The 15,730-nt window shown below is 41.9% G+C and overlaps 1 protein-coding gene across 13 annotated transcripts in view; it reads right to left on the reverse strand.

The window, feature by feature from the left end:
- Positions 1–15,730, reverse strand: part of ESRRG (estrogen related receptor gamma) — a 625,647-nt gene that overhangs the window by 556,234 nt on the left and 53,683 nt on the right. The window contains exons 1-2 of one of the 13 annotated variants that reach the window (XM_047704112.1): positions 11,808–12,468; positions 10,531–10,608 (exon numbers count right to left, since the gene is read on the reverse strand). The exons of 9 other annotated variants lie outside the window; for them this stretch is intronic. The gene's annotated coding sequence lies outside the window, so the exon portion shown is untranslated. Of the gene's footprint in view, positions 1–10,530; positions 10,609–11,807; positions 12,469–15,730 lie in introns of those variants that run through there. 3 more of the 13 variants (XM_047704101.1, XM_047704113.1, XM_047704106.1) reach the window with 3 other exon arrangements.

Genomic DNA, 15,730 nt, shown 5'->3' on the forward strand with positions numbered 1-15,730 from the left:
GATGTGGTTGGAATTCATTTGCATTTTTCCTTCACAGAAGACAAGAGTGAGCAGGACCAGGAGCTCCAAAAAGGGCTAAAGCTAACCAATGCGAAATATCAGAAGTCCCCCAAAGCAGGAGCATTCTTTTGGAGCGTTTCCCTGGAAGCTGATGAACAAAATAACCTATATGGACTGCATGTGGGAATCAGCCTTTAGACACAGAGAAGCCCGCTATGAAAAAAATGAATGAGGACTATCCTTTGAAACAGAAGGTAAAGAATATGTGAATTGGGCCTCATTCTAGAATATTCTGTACCCCATCTGTGCCAGTCTCTGTACAGACCCCCACTGCCAAACTTGAGTATATCCTTACTGTGTTTATTTTGGGTTTTCAATCAAGAAGAGAAACAGGCAAAAAGGGGAAGACGACAAGACACGAAAGAAAAGAAGGACCCGAGTGCCATTCTTCCTCAACGCCACTACTACTAGGCTTAGGGATCCCACAACTCCTTGACAGAAAGGCCTTTTACAGTAAGAAAAAGGCAGATGTGTTTCAATGGCTATAGGAAGATAAACAGCCTAGGATATCCATTAGTGCCCCATAAATCCTACAGCTCAGAATGCTGATATATTTCTAGTGATTTGTGATGTTTTCCTTTCCGGGTTTTGATGGCAACTGAGGTTTCATACAACAGACCAGTTTGGCAAAGTTAAGATGTGTCAGCTTTGACAAACTTAACTCTCTGGACTCGACACACCTCAGTAGGTGTAAAAGCAGCAAACCTAGCTCACTTCCCAATTCCCACAAGAAACCCCTCTGGGAATATGACCTTCACTGTGGCATTTCCAGGGAAAATTCCATTGTTCACTGTGTTCTTGGAGAATCTCCCATGAGGCTTGCTTAGAGAGATTTTACCTATTTTTCTTTCAAACAGAGGCTTTAGGGTAAAATAAAAAATTTTTTGAAGACTTATTTATTTATTTGAGAGAGAGGGAGGGAGAGAGAGCAAGACAGCATGAGTGGGAGGGGAAGAGAGAGAAGGAATCTCAGGCCAGTACCACGCTGGGTGCAGAGCCCAACATGGGACTCAATCCCAGGACCCTGAGACGAAATCGGGAGTTGGACACAACCAACTGCGCCACCCAGGTGCCCCTCGATGGTAAAATTTTAAAGGGGGAGAGCCTCCTATCTCTAGAAAACTCTAGGAAAGAGACTCAGAGGACAGGCAACTTAGAAAGTCAGGGCAGCAGGTGTATTTCCAAGGCTGAGTTGCACCAGATACTCACCTTTTGTCATTTACACGTCACCTCAAGACCCATTCTGTCAAGAAGAGCTAGTAGACGGGGAAACATAGACAAGCATGGGGTCCAGTGCAAAACCGGCAAGCAGAGAGTTACAAAACCTTTTTTTTATTTCTTTTTCATCCTCTAGAAGCAAATATAAACCTGCTTTATGATGGCAATCCTAGTATCCAAAGAAGCACTTTTGCAATAATAGCACCGTAGAATAAAAGCTTGAGCAACCAGGGGCATTTAGAGAAGTAAAGCCTTCCTCTTTCCAGATACTCTGCCAATACTCTGTTCCTTACGCTTCCCGCCAGGAGCTCACCTTATTCCTACACACCCAAGTATTAAAGTGTCTGAGTACTGAAGGGCCCAGGCAGGGTACCTCTTCAACGGAGTTTCTTCAAGGAGTAACTGAGTCACCGCCTGGACAGACGCTCTGGACGGCGTGGGGCACAGAGCAAGTGCTGTAGGAGTGGCAGCTATCAATACTGTCGGAACTGTGATTGTTCTATGTAGCACAATCGGCCACAGCACAGATCTTACACTCCGAATATTTTTTTAAAGCAAATATGTGACGTGTTTGCATTTGCCACCTTGAGTCTATACCCCATGGGGGGAACTTACGTTAAAAAATCAACCATTTAAAAAATCTGAAAATAGTTAAGCTACCTCCCTCTCCTTTACCCTTTAAAATTTGGAAGAATCTAGATTTTATTTATTTATCTGTCAGAGAGAGAGAGAGAGAACACAAGCAGGCAGAGGCAGAGGGAGAAGCAGGCTCCCTGCCGAGCAAGGAGCCCGATGTGGGACTGGATCCCAGGACCCTGGGATCATGACCTGAGCTGAAGGCAGCAGCTTAACCAACTGAGCTACCCAGGCATCCCTGGAAGAATCTAGAACAAGGCTTCTCAACACTGCTGACTTTTGAGGTTGGACAATTCTTTGTGGTGTGGGGAGCTGCCCCATGCATGCTATGTTCATCAGAGAACAAAGAATGGTTCTCTACGCCGTAGATGCCAAGGGCACCTCTTCTCCCAGTTGTAATAATCAAAATGTCCTCAAACATTGCCAAATGTCCCTGGGGGAGGGGCGCTGAACTGTCCTTGGCGGAGAACCACTGGCCTCTAAAATATGCCTCGAATGTACAATGGTGTGCCCCCCACCGAAGATTTCACTTATGCCACAAAGAGCATTTGACTGGCAGTGGAGGGCAACCTGAAGCCTGACAGGGACAGTGAGATGCTAAAGCACTAACGAGCTATGGTGAGCAGAAGAGTCCAAACTTCTTCACATACGCAAACCCCACATTTAATTTTCTGCAAGATTACCCACAATAATTACAAAGTTTCTAAAATACAGCCGCAAAAGCTTGGAACTATGAGATCCATAAGAATTGATCTTTTATCTTTTACCTTTGCTGGGTACTGTCTCTGCGTAACATAGCAAATGAACATGGGCGATATTTTCCTCTAATTTCTAGGAGTATTAAAGTGAAACTTTACTCAAATTAAAATGGTTATTAAATAATCCAAAGGAGAGAAATTCAGAGTATACCTCTAGCGTACAAACAGCATTGAGGCCGACCAAGACTCATTTTGCTTTTAAGCAGGCATCTTTTAAGTGAACGTATTTGTTGTCTGTATGATGACTAATAGTTTGACATTCTGAAAGTTATGTTGAAATATTAGCTGGTAGCTCCTTCTGGTTAATGATGGTTTGAGGGCGAAAAGCTGACATCTATATGACACCAGTCTGTTCACTCTGCCAGTCACACAGAGTACTTTTGAAGCATTAGCAATAGCTTGAACGGACTTCCTACCGGGAATCTATGGTCAAATGCTGACTAATGCCAGATCAACTTGAAGATTTCGGAGCCATTATCAAATACATAACTTCTCTGTCATCGTCTTAGAATTAAGCCAAGCCAAGAAATTCACCTTACTATTCAGAGCTGTATTAGGATCTTATTTAACTGATGTTAATAAAATAGAGCTCATGTGAGAAAGAGCACACATCAGCTTCACCTTCTAATACCCACGTGACCTACAAGGTTTCATTCCAAAGGGGAAAAAATGACACTCATATTTTAATTAAGTATCAGACCAAAATGATTTTATTCTAAGGGTATTCATTGCTTCGAGGAAAGAATGTTGTACCATCTACCCTCATAATCATTTAGCTGTCCCTTCACTTTTGAGACGATGTTACGGACAAGAATGACTCTTCTACTACATGGTAAAGTGGGTGTGAAGGTAAACACGAGAATACAGCTTGCATGGACAAGGTCGTTTCTCTCTTAATTAGCGCTGTAACTCCATTCTTCTGACAGGCCCAGAGTATGTTTCCCCTCTCTTACCTGATGTAGGAAAGAGAGAAAAGCCTGAGGACTGGGTAGAGAGAGATATTCTGCATCCTGTATGAGCCTCCAAAGGGTACTTCCCCTTGCCCTCACTTTTCAGTGGACGACAGTATCAGAATCTTTGCACTGGCGTTAGCCATAGATACCACCCTCGACATAAAACAAGACATTGCAAATACTTCTAACATTCTCAGGAGGTTTTCCCCCTCTGTAACTTTCCTCACACTCATCTTTAGTCCTACCCTGAGCTGGCCCTCTAACAAGACTGGAATATCTAAGAGGTAGAATCAGTCCATATCTGGAGGTCAGAGAAGGCCCAATTTCTCATCTTCAGCTCCCTTTCTAGCAAACTGTTACTCTGAACAAGCCACTTATTCTTGCTAAGTTAACTCAGCTGTTAAAAAAAAAAAAAGGGAGATGATAATTTGTAACTTCATAAACTTTCACTACACAAGTATCATGTATTATTAGAAGTACTTTAATTTAGAAAAAGAGTGGAAGGGAATCATTTTGCGCATGATTTCAGTGAGCACGGTAAGAAAAAAATTATTCATCCACAAGCACAATTATTCTCAGGAGTTTTCCCTCGAAACTGGTCATATGGTTCCATGACCTTCTAAAGGCAAAGATGAAAAACCAACACCTTTTCTCCTTTCAATCCCTCCTCTCCACTTCCATCATCCTAAAAAAGGATCATTGGGCAGGTTTGTTTGTTTGTTTGTTTTGCCTCAAGAAGGACCCTGGGGTCGTCATCTCATGGCCTAACCTCAGAGATTTTGTTTAAACTGATTTAAGAAGGTGGTCTAGCTTGGCATCAACCTTGGAAATTACAAGGATTTCCCTCTCTCCTTTTTCATTGGACTGCATCTCATTGCTCACACACCCATTTGGTATCTCCCCTCTTTTCCTAGTCCCCTGTACTTACCCCAACCCACATCCTCAAAACAAACATGCAGAGTGGGAAGCTCCTCTTGGAAGGAAACTCCATCTGCTCTACAAACAGAGTGCCAGTCGGACATAATGTGGGAGCAGCAGGCTACTGTCTGGGGAAGACACTGGAGCGTCTGGTGGACCCCAGGAGGCTAAAGCACAAGAAGGCACAGGATTCTCTCCAGTGCACAGCCTGGAACTTAGGGGGCAGGAATGTTGTAAAGCATAACACTTATACCATTCTTCAAAGATCAGATGATGGTATTCCAGACTGGAAAGCCATAGCAAAACCTTCACCAAAGGGTCATCCTCTGAGTCTACTTCCCAGACAGGCCCTCATTATGTACACCAGGGTGACCCTCCTCTATTATGTGTCCCCAAGTTTTTAGAAGCTGGTGATGTGATAACCATACCAATTGAAGAGATCATCACAGGAAAGAGAGAAATCTTTTCCTGGAGGCTCAAAACCAGAGAATGGCTTTCACATCTGCTAGAAGTTGCTATGATTTTATGGAGATCATTGAATTTCTGCATAACACAATTTCTTCATCTGTAAAATTGGGAAGAAATGTGATTTATTTAACTCAAAAGATTTTCTTTTTGAAAAGCAATTCAATAACGGAAGTAAATTTACTTTTAAATAAAAACCATTAAATATCACTAAACACCTGATCTCCTGTATGTAGCTTAATCTAACTTATGCCTATAGTTGCAAAAGCACAACTTAACTTTAGAAAATCTTCAGTGTTACTATCTGAAGATGAAAAAAGGGGCGCTAACATAATTTGTCCTTGTGTCAATGAACCCATCAGTCTTTCTTTCCACATATCTATCCATAGCTTTGTATCAATCTCTGTGTCTCCAAAGGTAGAATGATGAAGTAAAAGAGTGTACTGGGTTTAAAGGTAAAATATCATAAGGCAAATGCCAAAACCATTATTTTCAGTTTTGTTGTCTTAGAAAAAATAATGTCTAGAATCAGGTTGATGGTCCTAGACTATCTACCTCCGGGACTGCCTGAGTGTTAAATGAAAGGCATCTAATGTATACCTCTGCCTCATTCTTTCAGTCTCTGTCTCTCTGTCTCTGTCTCTGACTCATTTTCCTCCTCCTCATTATCCATGATCCTTCCCCACCTCAGTCTCTCACCTTTTCCTGTCCATAAGATAGAATTAAGTTATATTTCTAGATTTTCTGATTATTGAGTAACGAAATTAAGTTGCTTTTTACAATGATCATCTTCTCTGTTTCTGGTCTGAATCTTTTGAATGTGCTACTGTAAACCCATTTCCTCATTTCTCTTTCATTCCAGAAAATACACCTTTCCCACCACCCCTGCAAATTGTCTCCAACTTAATGAGGTTGTGTGGGGAAGACATGTAGGGAAGATTACACATTTAAGGCTTGGGTCTGTCACTCATGAGCTGGGTAAGTTCTGTCCCCTCTTGGAGGTTCAATTTTCTCATTTGTATGATGGGGGTAACACTATCACATAAGAGTAATGGGAGAATTAGATCAATTAAGATTCCGTAGAGCACACATGACATAATGCCAGGGTCAGTGGTGAGTGCACAGTAAAAAGCAGCTTTTATTTTGTTAAAACTAAAAATAGCAGTTTTATACACTAATGACTACAAGGATACCATTAATAATGGCAATTTTGGGAGAGAATCTTAAGATAGGATACTCTCCGTGAAATAGCTTGGAGAGAGAAACCTCTAAAAATTACTAGCACTGAGCATGTACTATGTACCAGACATTTTTCCTAGTACTTTATATGTGTGAACCCATGTAATCCTCCTAACAATCCCATCAAGTGTTTACCATTATTGTTCCAATTCAAGGTGAGGGGATAGAGACTTATAAAAGTGGCTCACACATTTCCTTAGATCATCACCACTAGTGAGTGGTTGATCCAAGATTCAAACCCATGGAGTCTAATTCCAGAGCTGTGATGGAAACCATCTTTCAAAATCACATTCTTCCAGGAAGGATGGCATCTTCTACACAACCTGGATATTGTTACCAGAATAAAGCACTGAAGGCTGCTGGTTATTATTTTTTTTTTTTTAACTGAAATGAGTGTAGTTGCACTTAAAATGACCTGGCTCTTGTCCACCACCGTTCTGATCTCCTCTCTAATGTAGGAAAGACAGCAGCACAGTCCAAGCCAAAGCCTTGGGAGCTGCTCCTACCCCAGGCTCACCCATAATATGTGCACCTCCCCCACCAACACCAGCATCTTTGTCACCACCTCCATCACCACCACGGTCACCACCATCATATCATGACTAATGGATCCCTCTGGGCCAGGCATGTGGGAACACTTCAATTCATTTCCTATATGTGTTGTAGCAGAAGAAAATGTTGAACACCACCGAGCTACACCATTCCGGATGCATCCAGAAAAGCCCTTTCCCATAATTCTACCATCCATGACTCCACCACTGACCTTGGAAAGGGAAGAGGAATGTCAATAATGCTTACTGCTACCTGTCTCCTGTCAAGCATTGGACAAGCTAATATCCACATGTAATCATACTGAATCCTCAACGCAACCTAAAACACACGCGTGACAGTTATTTTAAAATCAGTTTTACAATGAAAGAAACCATAGACTCAGAAAGTGTCTTTCCTGAAGATCACAGGGTTTCTAAATTATCACTGAAGGATTAGAACCAGACCTACAGTACTCATCTGAGCCACTCCTTTAGGACAGATTCGCCATTTCCTAATCTAGATTATTTTTTTCCACTATAATATAAGCTTTCTTTTTTGTAGTCTGTACACCAGAAGGCAAGAGCCCTCCAAAAAGCACTAGTTTGGGAATCAGAAATCCCAAGTCCTACTCCTGTTTTCACAACTCCTATGTTGTGTAACTTCGAGTAAGTTGTTTGCCCACTAAAATAACTTCTATACTCTATGATGTCCCTAGAAGTAGACAGTGGATGCCTTTTGCGACTCATATGATATCAATTCTGATCACAGGCTTTTTCTCTGCCCTTGAAAGAGAAGATTATGGAGAGGGGCCCACTGCATGAGTGAGCTTGTTGACTAGACCATCAGACACGGGTGGTGAAGAAGAAGGTTGGCGGGAAGTGTGAGAAAGTCATCCACCTTGCAGCTGTCCCTGCCTGAACAGTACCGTGGGTAAACAAGAGTCCCTCTCTAGAGATCTCTGTTGGCACCTTGTCTTCATTCCTTTCAGAAAAAAAAAATTTCATATCCTTGTGAGGAATGTATTACGTTCTACACGCAACTGCCAAAAACCCAACTCTAGGCAAAAATCCATCTGACAAAATCCCTTCCCCGCTTTGATTCAGTTCTTAAAGGAGATTAGTTGTTGGAAGGTCACAGAGAAGCCATCCTACTGCACATGGTAGCTTGGGGTTTCAAAGCGTTCAGTACTGAGGGAATCTCCGTGCTTGATGTCCCTTCTCTCCATGCCATTTAATCAATGAATCAACAAATAGTTACTGAGCAAGGCTTCCCTGGGGTCTGCAGGTCACCTCAGATGTGCTTCTCCAATTCAATAGCAAGAGAAAGAAAACAGATTTTTCTGACTCCTCTTAAACTTTCCATTTATAAAATCAGAGCTAGCATGAAAAGACCATGGGTCTCCTGTTCCTCTTTTTTCTCTTCCTTGAACCTTTATGGCTCACAGAGAAAAAGAGAAGGTATATAGCTGAGATAATATGTAAGAGCTAAAGGGAAGGAAGGAAGGAAGGAAGGTGTAGAGAAGGAGGAAAAAGGAAAAGACAGAAGGAGGAAAGAGAGAAGCAGGCCCTTAGGTTTCAGGAAGGTGAAAGGACAGTGACCATGTCTACAATCCTCCCAAGAAATGTCTCTTTAGTAGCTTATAACCTCCATGTTTACTAGCCTGTTCATTATTACTGCTCTTTAGTACGTATCATTATCTACCACTACTTTTAAGCTTTTAGGATTGATGTAATTATCAGTCTCTTATACCTCTCAACTCTGTCAACAGGATCACAGACAAAATGTACATGTCGCCTTAATATCCAAAGCATCAGAAATCCTAAATTAAAAAACAATAATTTTCCTAAATAATTTGGAAATAAATGAAAAAAAATACAGTAATAAGGAGCTACTTCTGGCTTTTAGTAAGGGTTCTATAAAACACTACACTATGCTACAAACTGAATCACCATGTCCTAAGTGATGACAAGTTACTGCCGCAGACAGTTGTCGAAAAAGACCAACTTAGGATCTGAATACTGTCTCTCTCTGCTTCAACACTGGTTGGCAGCAGGATACTTAACCCTGGTTAAGTAGCAGGATTCTACTTAAGCACAAGGTTCCTCAATGAACAAAAATAAGGAAACTGGCAAGAGTTTATTGGACACTTACTATGTGCCAGACATGGTATGAAATACTTTCTATGCATTTTCTCCTTTAACCCTTTCCTTCACGCACAGGTGTGCATTATTGTCTTCAATCTAGAGATGAGGATGGGGCAGCTCAAAGACATGAAGAAACTTTGCCCCAAATCCTAAGCATTGTCGGGCCCAGAGCAAAGACTGCAACCCACGTCTGACTCCAGGATTTTGCTCCTTACTACCCTGTAGCCAACACTTTATTCTTACCCTTCAACTTGGAGAATCAAGGCCAGGAAAAGTGAAAACAAAGTTTTAATTATAATTTACCCAAAACCCTACTTGGAATTTCTACATCTGCTTTGAAATTGCTCCCTTTTCCCTCAACATGAATTACTAGAGTCTTTTCTTTCACTTATTTTTGATAAGCAAATCTAGTATTAGAACAGTAAACCATGGGGTCACGGCTAACCATGACCTTCTGAAGAATGTTTAGTCCAAGCATGCGGTGCGGCACTCCAACACCTTAAAAAGCTTGATTTTTGAAAAAGCTTAAATATAAACACTATGTTAACAGTTACAGATTAAAAAAAAAAAAAAAAACCCTGGTTCAACAGATAAAACTCTTTGGGATATGTAGAGGGGCTGATGCTCTTACATCCTACTGAGATTATAAATTACAAGCCAATGTTTTTCACGTGCTGATTGGGTCTGCAGAAGGCGAGGCAGTAACAGAAAAATCAACACCTGAAACTCCATTACTCTGCATGCATCTACACATGTACAGTTACACATCTATGCAGAAGCATCTGAATGTTAAAAGGAGGTAAAATATAAACACGGCATTCTCTTCTGTTCCGCGATGATGCGATTATTTATACTATCTGCAGGTGGCCAGAGGTGTGGCTCACGAGACCAGCTCAGGTCTGTGTCACCTTGAGACACAGCACACCTAGAGACAGTCCTTGGCTTCAAGTGCCCGTGGGTACCCGCGGGTCTCCGGCACAGAGGCTGAGCCCTTTCATTCCTGTGCACCAGGCACCCACTAGGTCCACCCACCGGATCTGGCTTCTAAGGGCCCCCTTGTTCCCCCCAACTTTTATGGCTAGAGTTTTTTTTCTTTCATTTCCTTTTAAATAAGCATAGCTGGTATCGGTACACCAAACAAAGCCTGAGGTTAATACTTCATACGGGTACAAGTTGTTACGATTTCTTGGTCAGAGGCAAATTTATGAATACAACAATTTTTACATACAGAAACCATCTCTACCAGAGAAAGGCAAAGGGAACTGTAAAACTTGAGCCCTTGGAGAACTCAGCCAAGGTATGCCTGGGTGAGAACCCTGACAGTAAGAGCCAGCACCGCTCCCGGTATCTGCGTGTGCTCATTACCATACTGCAGAAGTTGCTTCTAGAGCAAATAACAGTTTTCAGCGAGATCGAGGTTCCAAAATAATCCAGAGACGTGGGAAAGGAGAGAAAAGACAACTGTATTCCAGAAAAGCTAAGGAACAAAATGACCTATTCCTCTTCGGTCAAAGCTTGAGGACTTCTAGCCCACGATTAGCATGACCTTCCATGAAGGAAGCCCTGAAATACAGATTTCCTTTTCGTTTCTAGAATAAAGGTACTTACCGGTGAAAATCCGTAAGTCACCACACTGTACACAGGATGACACTGGCCGCCCTTCTCCATGGAAGCAGAGAGTGGGACCTGCCAAGTTTGGGAAGACATCTACTTGGGTTGACTGGAAAGAGGTGTGCAGGGGTGGGGGGCGGCGGGGAGAAAAGATGGACTTTCCCTTTAAAACTGAACAGAAGCGGATACCACATCACATGACCTTTTACCGTAATTTCTATTAAAATCATTTCATGTCTGGTTGCCTCTGCTCTCCTGGCTCATTTGTATTGTTTACAACAAGTCATTGCACTAGCAGCGAGTGGTGGCTGAATCCATGGTTACCCGTTTTTACATTCACTAGTTAAATGGCACGCAGCTCTGCTGTGGGTTTCAGGGAGCAAGCTCTTAAGAAACCACAATCCAGCTATCCATCAGACTAATCTGAGAGAAATTAATCTTATAAACATAAGTATTGGCGCATATTAAAAATTGATAGGAAGGGGGCATGGGCTTTTACTGGTTGGAGTTAGGAAAGTGGACAACCTGACTTCGACTCTGAGAGCGTTTGGTCTGTGGTCTACATCCAACAGCCATTCATGTGGGGCATCGAAAAATCTTTCAAGGGCAATACGACCACCCTTTAAAACAAACCCAGCACCCCTCAAAATTCCATGAGACTTTATCTTCTGCGAACGTTCTCAGGATCTACAAAGTGCCTAAACACAGATTTCACCAGACTGCAATCCCAGCAAAGTAACTTAAACACATACATACAAGACAGTAAAACACCAAACAGACAGCCCTGGGTAGGATTCAATTAAGGCAAAACCTCAGTGGAATGCTCTTTACGAGTAAATTAAAACTGCAAACTAATATATTTTATTGAGAGCGAGAACAGTACAAATTCATTCTATTGTCTGTGAATTGATGTGGTTAATTCTTTAAAAACAGTCCCCAAAGCAAACTTGTTTCTCAAGATGGACATGACCAACAATTATAACTGCTAATAAAATTTTAGAAGTTTTATAGTTTAATACCCGCAATAATTGTCCCACAAGTCACATCTAAATGCTAAATGAGAAGAGCAAATAGTTAAAGCTAACATATTACAACCCCATCTACTGCAAAGTCACTGTATCAGAAGCTAGAATTGATTTGTTTCCTCAGAACGAATTGAAAATGAATGTAACAGAACGTCGGAAAAATCCCTCCTGCACTGCTAATCGGATATTGTATAATGGTTGATTGCAGCTTTGCCCCGTGCTATTGCTGCCTAAATCATACATACTTACACGTTCTGGGTTCTTCCAAGAGTTTGGTGCAGTTTCAAGGACAAATGTCTTAAGGAAGCCTCTCTACTGTGCGGCAGGGAGCCTAGCTCGGGTCTGATGACAAGAGCACGGTGCTAAATCTGACAACAGAGAAGGAAACTTCCTGCGTGAAGAAGAGATCTTGGAAAGTCTCAGGGTTAAAAAGGCTGCTTTTAACTGTGCGGGTTGATCTGCTCCCCGGTTGTGTATACACAGTAGCAGCTGATCTGTGTTTGCAGCCCTGCAGAAAGGAACCTTTACTGAAAACCAATGGCATCACATTTCAGCGGAGCTGGTGCCAAGGGCTGGAGAGCAGAGCAACCTTTGACAACTTCACCCAATTCAACCCAGCCGACTTACCACAGGTCGGGGACGGCCGTGGAACGTGTCCCCCCACTGGGGTTCATCTCGGGCATGTTAGCGCAGTTCCCGGGAAACCAAACACTGTTACCAACTGGTCTCCGGCAACCGTGCAAGGTATCGTCTGCACTTATCTTAAATACGGTCTCCTGTCTCTGCTCTCTCCACCTACCACGCACTGTGTTGCCACAGAATTTTTTTTTTTTTAATGCATCCCAAGTTTAAATTTTTTTTTCCATCTGTGTCTTATGTAAACCTGCAAAGCCACAGTGTGTTCCTCCTCTTGAGAAGTTAACACTCTCCTGATGTTCCTTCCAAATAAACAGAGGGGGGCAAAAATAGAGGAGAGCGTGGTGTGGTAACTCACGCTGTGTCCTGTTTCCCAGCCCAGAGTCTGGAGCTTTAAAGTCACTGTTTCGTTGAAGGCCATTTTATTATTGTTCGTTACAAACCGGGCATGACCGCAAAACTTCACCTAGGAGAAGCCGCCGGTATGGAGAGGCCGTGAGGACACGATCAGGAAGCTAGCAGTGAAGAACTCGGGGTACGCCCCTCGGTCGTGGAGTTACCTTCCTCACACCCCCAAAGATGGAAAAGAATGGAAAAGCTAGCCTTCGCTAACTCCGAGAGGGGCAGTGAGAGAGTGTAAGAGATGGAAAGCATGAGAACAAGAGAGTGAGAGAGGGAGACTGGTCAGTGTAACCAACTTAATCCAAGACATTAGTGAACCACTTTGTCTGTGTTCCTCGCTGCCCTTCTTCTCCCTTCTGTCCCCATGACAAGTCTAGGTTATGGGATACTATATGCTATTTTCTCACTGTTGTGCATTTTACTTCCAAGGGTAGAAATCAGACCCGACAGTTTAACAAAAGGCCATGATCACTGTGTCAGACAGCACAGAGAAGTGTTCTCCTACTTATCTGAAAGCCAGTCGAGGAGCTGCCTGTGCAATGGGTACAGTATTATCCAAGGCCTTGGCTTTTCATTTTGGCCATGCTGTTGTCCAAAAATCCTAATTCCCTTACACGTGATGTAATGAGAAGAATCTGGGCCCTGGTACCAAGTAGATTTAGCTTCTCATCCTGACCCTGGTACTTCCTACTTGCAGGAGGGTGGGAGCTGCTTGAAACCTCTGAATGTCTGTTTCCTCATCTAGGAAACGGTGACAACGTATCTACAGCACAAGATGACTGTGAAGATGGAAAAGATAACATATGTCAAGGGCTTGCCACAGTACGAGGCATGCAAGCACACACACACACATTTCCCGAGCCTCCTCTGGGAGACAGGCACAGTGCCAGACACGGCGGGCAGGGGAGTGGGGGGTACAAAGTCAACTGAGACACGGCCCCCACGCTCGAGTGCGGTTGGCGCTCTCTTTCTCCCATCCTTCCTGTAGTTTGTGTCATCTCTATCATAAAGCATAAACACACTTTCAAATACTCTTCTCATTTGAGCCTCCTAAGAGTCTTGTGAGACAGATAAAACTGTACCCAGTTTGCAAATGGCAAAACCAAAGCTTAAAACAGCAAGGGCTACACGCCTAGTAAATGACACACTGAACGCCAACCCAAGCTCTGACTCCGTTTTATACGTTTCACAGTGTATAGATATGAATTTGCCAAAAATAATTCATTTTTTGCATAATTCTGCATTAGACTGTCATCCTTATTGTACTATTCCATGTATATATATATACTGTACTTCCCTAAAGATCGACTTAGAGTAGAGTGACTGTATCTTAAAATTACTTTGTATTCTCTGACAGATCTAGCGTGATACGTGAGCATACTCTGCATTTAAATTCTTCCTATATCTAAAAGAAACTCAAGCTGAGTCCATTTTACAATCTACTGTCAATGTCACAGAAAAATAGAACTCCCCATCAAATAAAGATTTGGAGGCAATCTGTGGCCTTTTGGTACTCATGCTATCTGTGTCTTCAATTATTTCCAAATAATTATATACCTGTCAAAGTTTTTAATGACACATGATTAAACCTCCCAAAGATTGTTTTCTTTATTTCCTCTTCAGCATATATTCTCTACTTTGAGGGCCTAATGAACATTGATAAGAGCAATTAAATATTTACTTTTAAATTCAAACTTGATCCTATGACATCCTGATTTCTAGGTTCACTTCAGTTTCTAGGTTAACAGATCACAAACTGTAGAATTGCATTGACCATTACCTTGTGAATCAGAGCAGAGCACCAGGCCAGGCTCAGGTAGAATCTCAGCACATTTTTGGATCTGCTTTTTTTTTTTTTTTTAAGTATAGTATCTATAAAACAGCCCAAATCTATTGATCTACTGCTTCATTTTGTTCTTGAAGATGCAGACCACTCCTGATGGAGGAATTGGCTCAAAATTTATCACTGAATCATACATAAAAATAAAAATATTCTTCAAGATGGGATCGGGAGAGGGGGGGCCTGGTTGGTTCAGTGGGTTAAGCCTCTGCCTTGGGTTCAGGTCATGATCTCAGGGTCCTGGGACTGAGCCTGCATGGGGCTCTCTCCTTGGCGGGGAGCCTGCTTCCCCACCCCCGCCTGCCTGCCTCTCTGCCTACTTGTGATCTATCTCTCTGTCAAATAAATAAATAAATAAGTCTTAAAAAAAAAATTGGGATTGGGAGGGAGACAAACCATAAGAGACTCTTAACCTCACAAACCAAACTGAGGGTTGCCAGGAGATGGGGGAGTGTTAGGGAGAGGGTGGTTGGGTTATGGACATTGGGGAAGGTATGTGCTATGCTGAGTGCTGTGAAGTGTGTAAACCTGGTGATTCACAGACCTGTACCCCTGGGACTAATAATATATTATATGTTAATAAAAAATTAAAAAAAAATTCTTGAAAGAGATCTGTAGAGTGTCTAGAGCTTGGAGTTCAACTCATGTATTACATTAATTAGTTCTGTTGCATCCTGGAAATCCTTTTTTTTTTTTAACTGGATTTTGTATCATTATTTTTAAGCACGTACTGCCAAACAATGATTGCTTCAGCCTTAACAAAAATCCAGGAAATTTAGATTAATATCAATGTCATGGCAAAAGTACAAATCACAGGCAGTGTTTGAGACAAGGAAAACCATTTCTGAATACAGTTTTTGATTTCCAAAATCATTCACTTTTTAAAAAATTTTTATCTATATTTTTAAAGTCATTCAATTTTTTTTTACACAAGCTGCGGCCATTTGCAAGGAAATGTAAATACTCTCCTTAGGTACTGACATTGTGTAAGTTAAGATTATCACGCTTGCTACAGTCAACTGGCAAATGGCATACTCCTTCCTGCTTCTTCCCTAAATAAAGTAATATGTAAAATACCTACCACAGTTCTTGGACCACAAAATAAAAAATATGCCTATGAAAGACCACTCTGGAGCCAAACAAATTGGCCTGGGACTCTGTCAAACCTGGGTTGACCCAATGACTTTTTCTTACCACATAAAACTAAATATAGTTCTCAAGGGCTTTATACCCATGAGTCTCACAGCCAACTTGGAAGTAGATGCTTCTATTATTTACATTTTTACAGATAAGA

This window comes from Lutra lutra, chromosome 15 (genome assembly GCF_902655055.1).
Source record: "Lutra lutra chromosome 15, mLutLut1.2, whole genome shotgun sequence".
NCBI classification, from domain to species: Eukaryota; Metazoa; Chordata; class Mammalia; order Carnivora; family Mustelidae; genus Lutra; species Lutra lutra.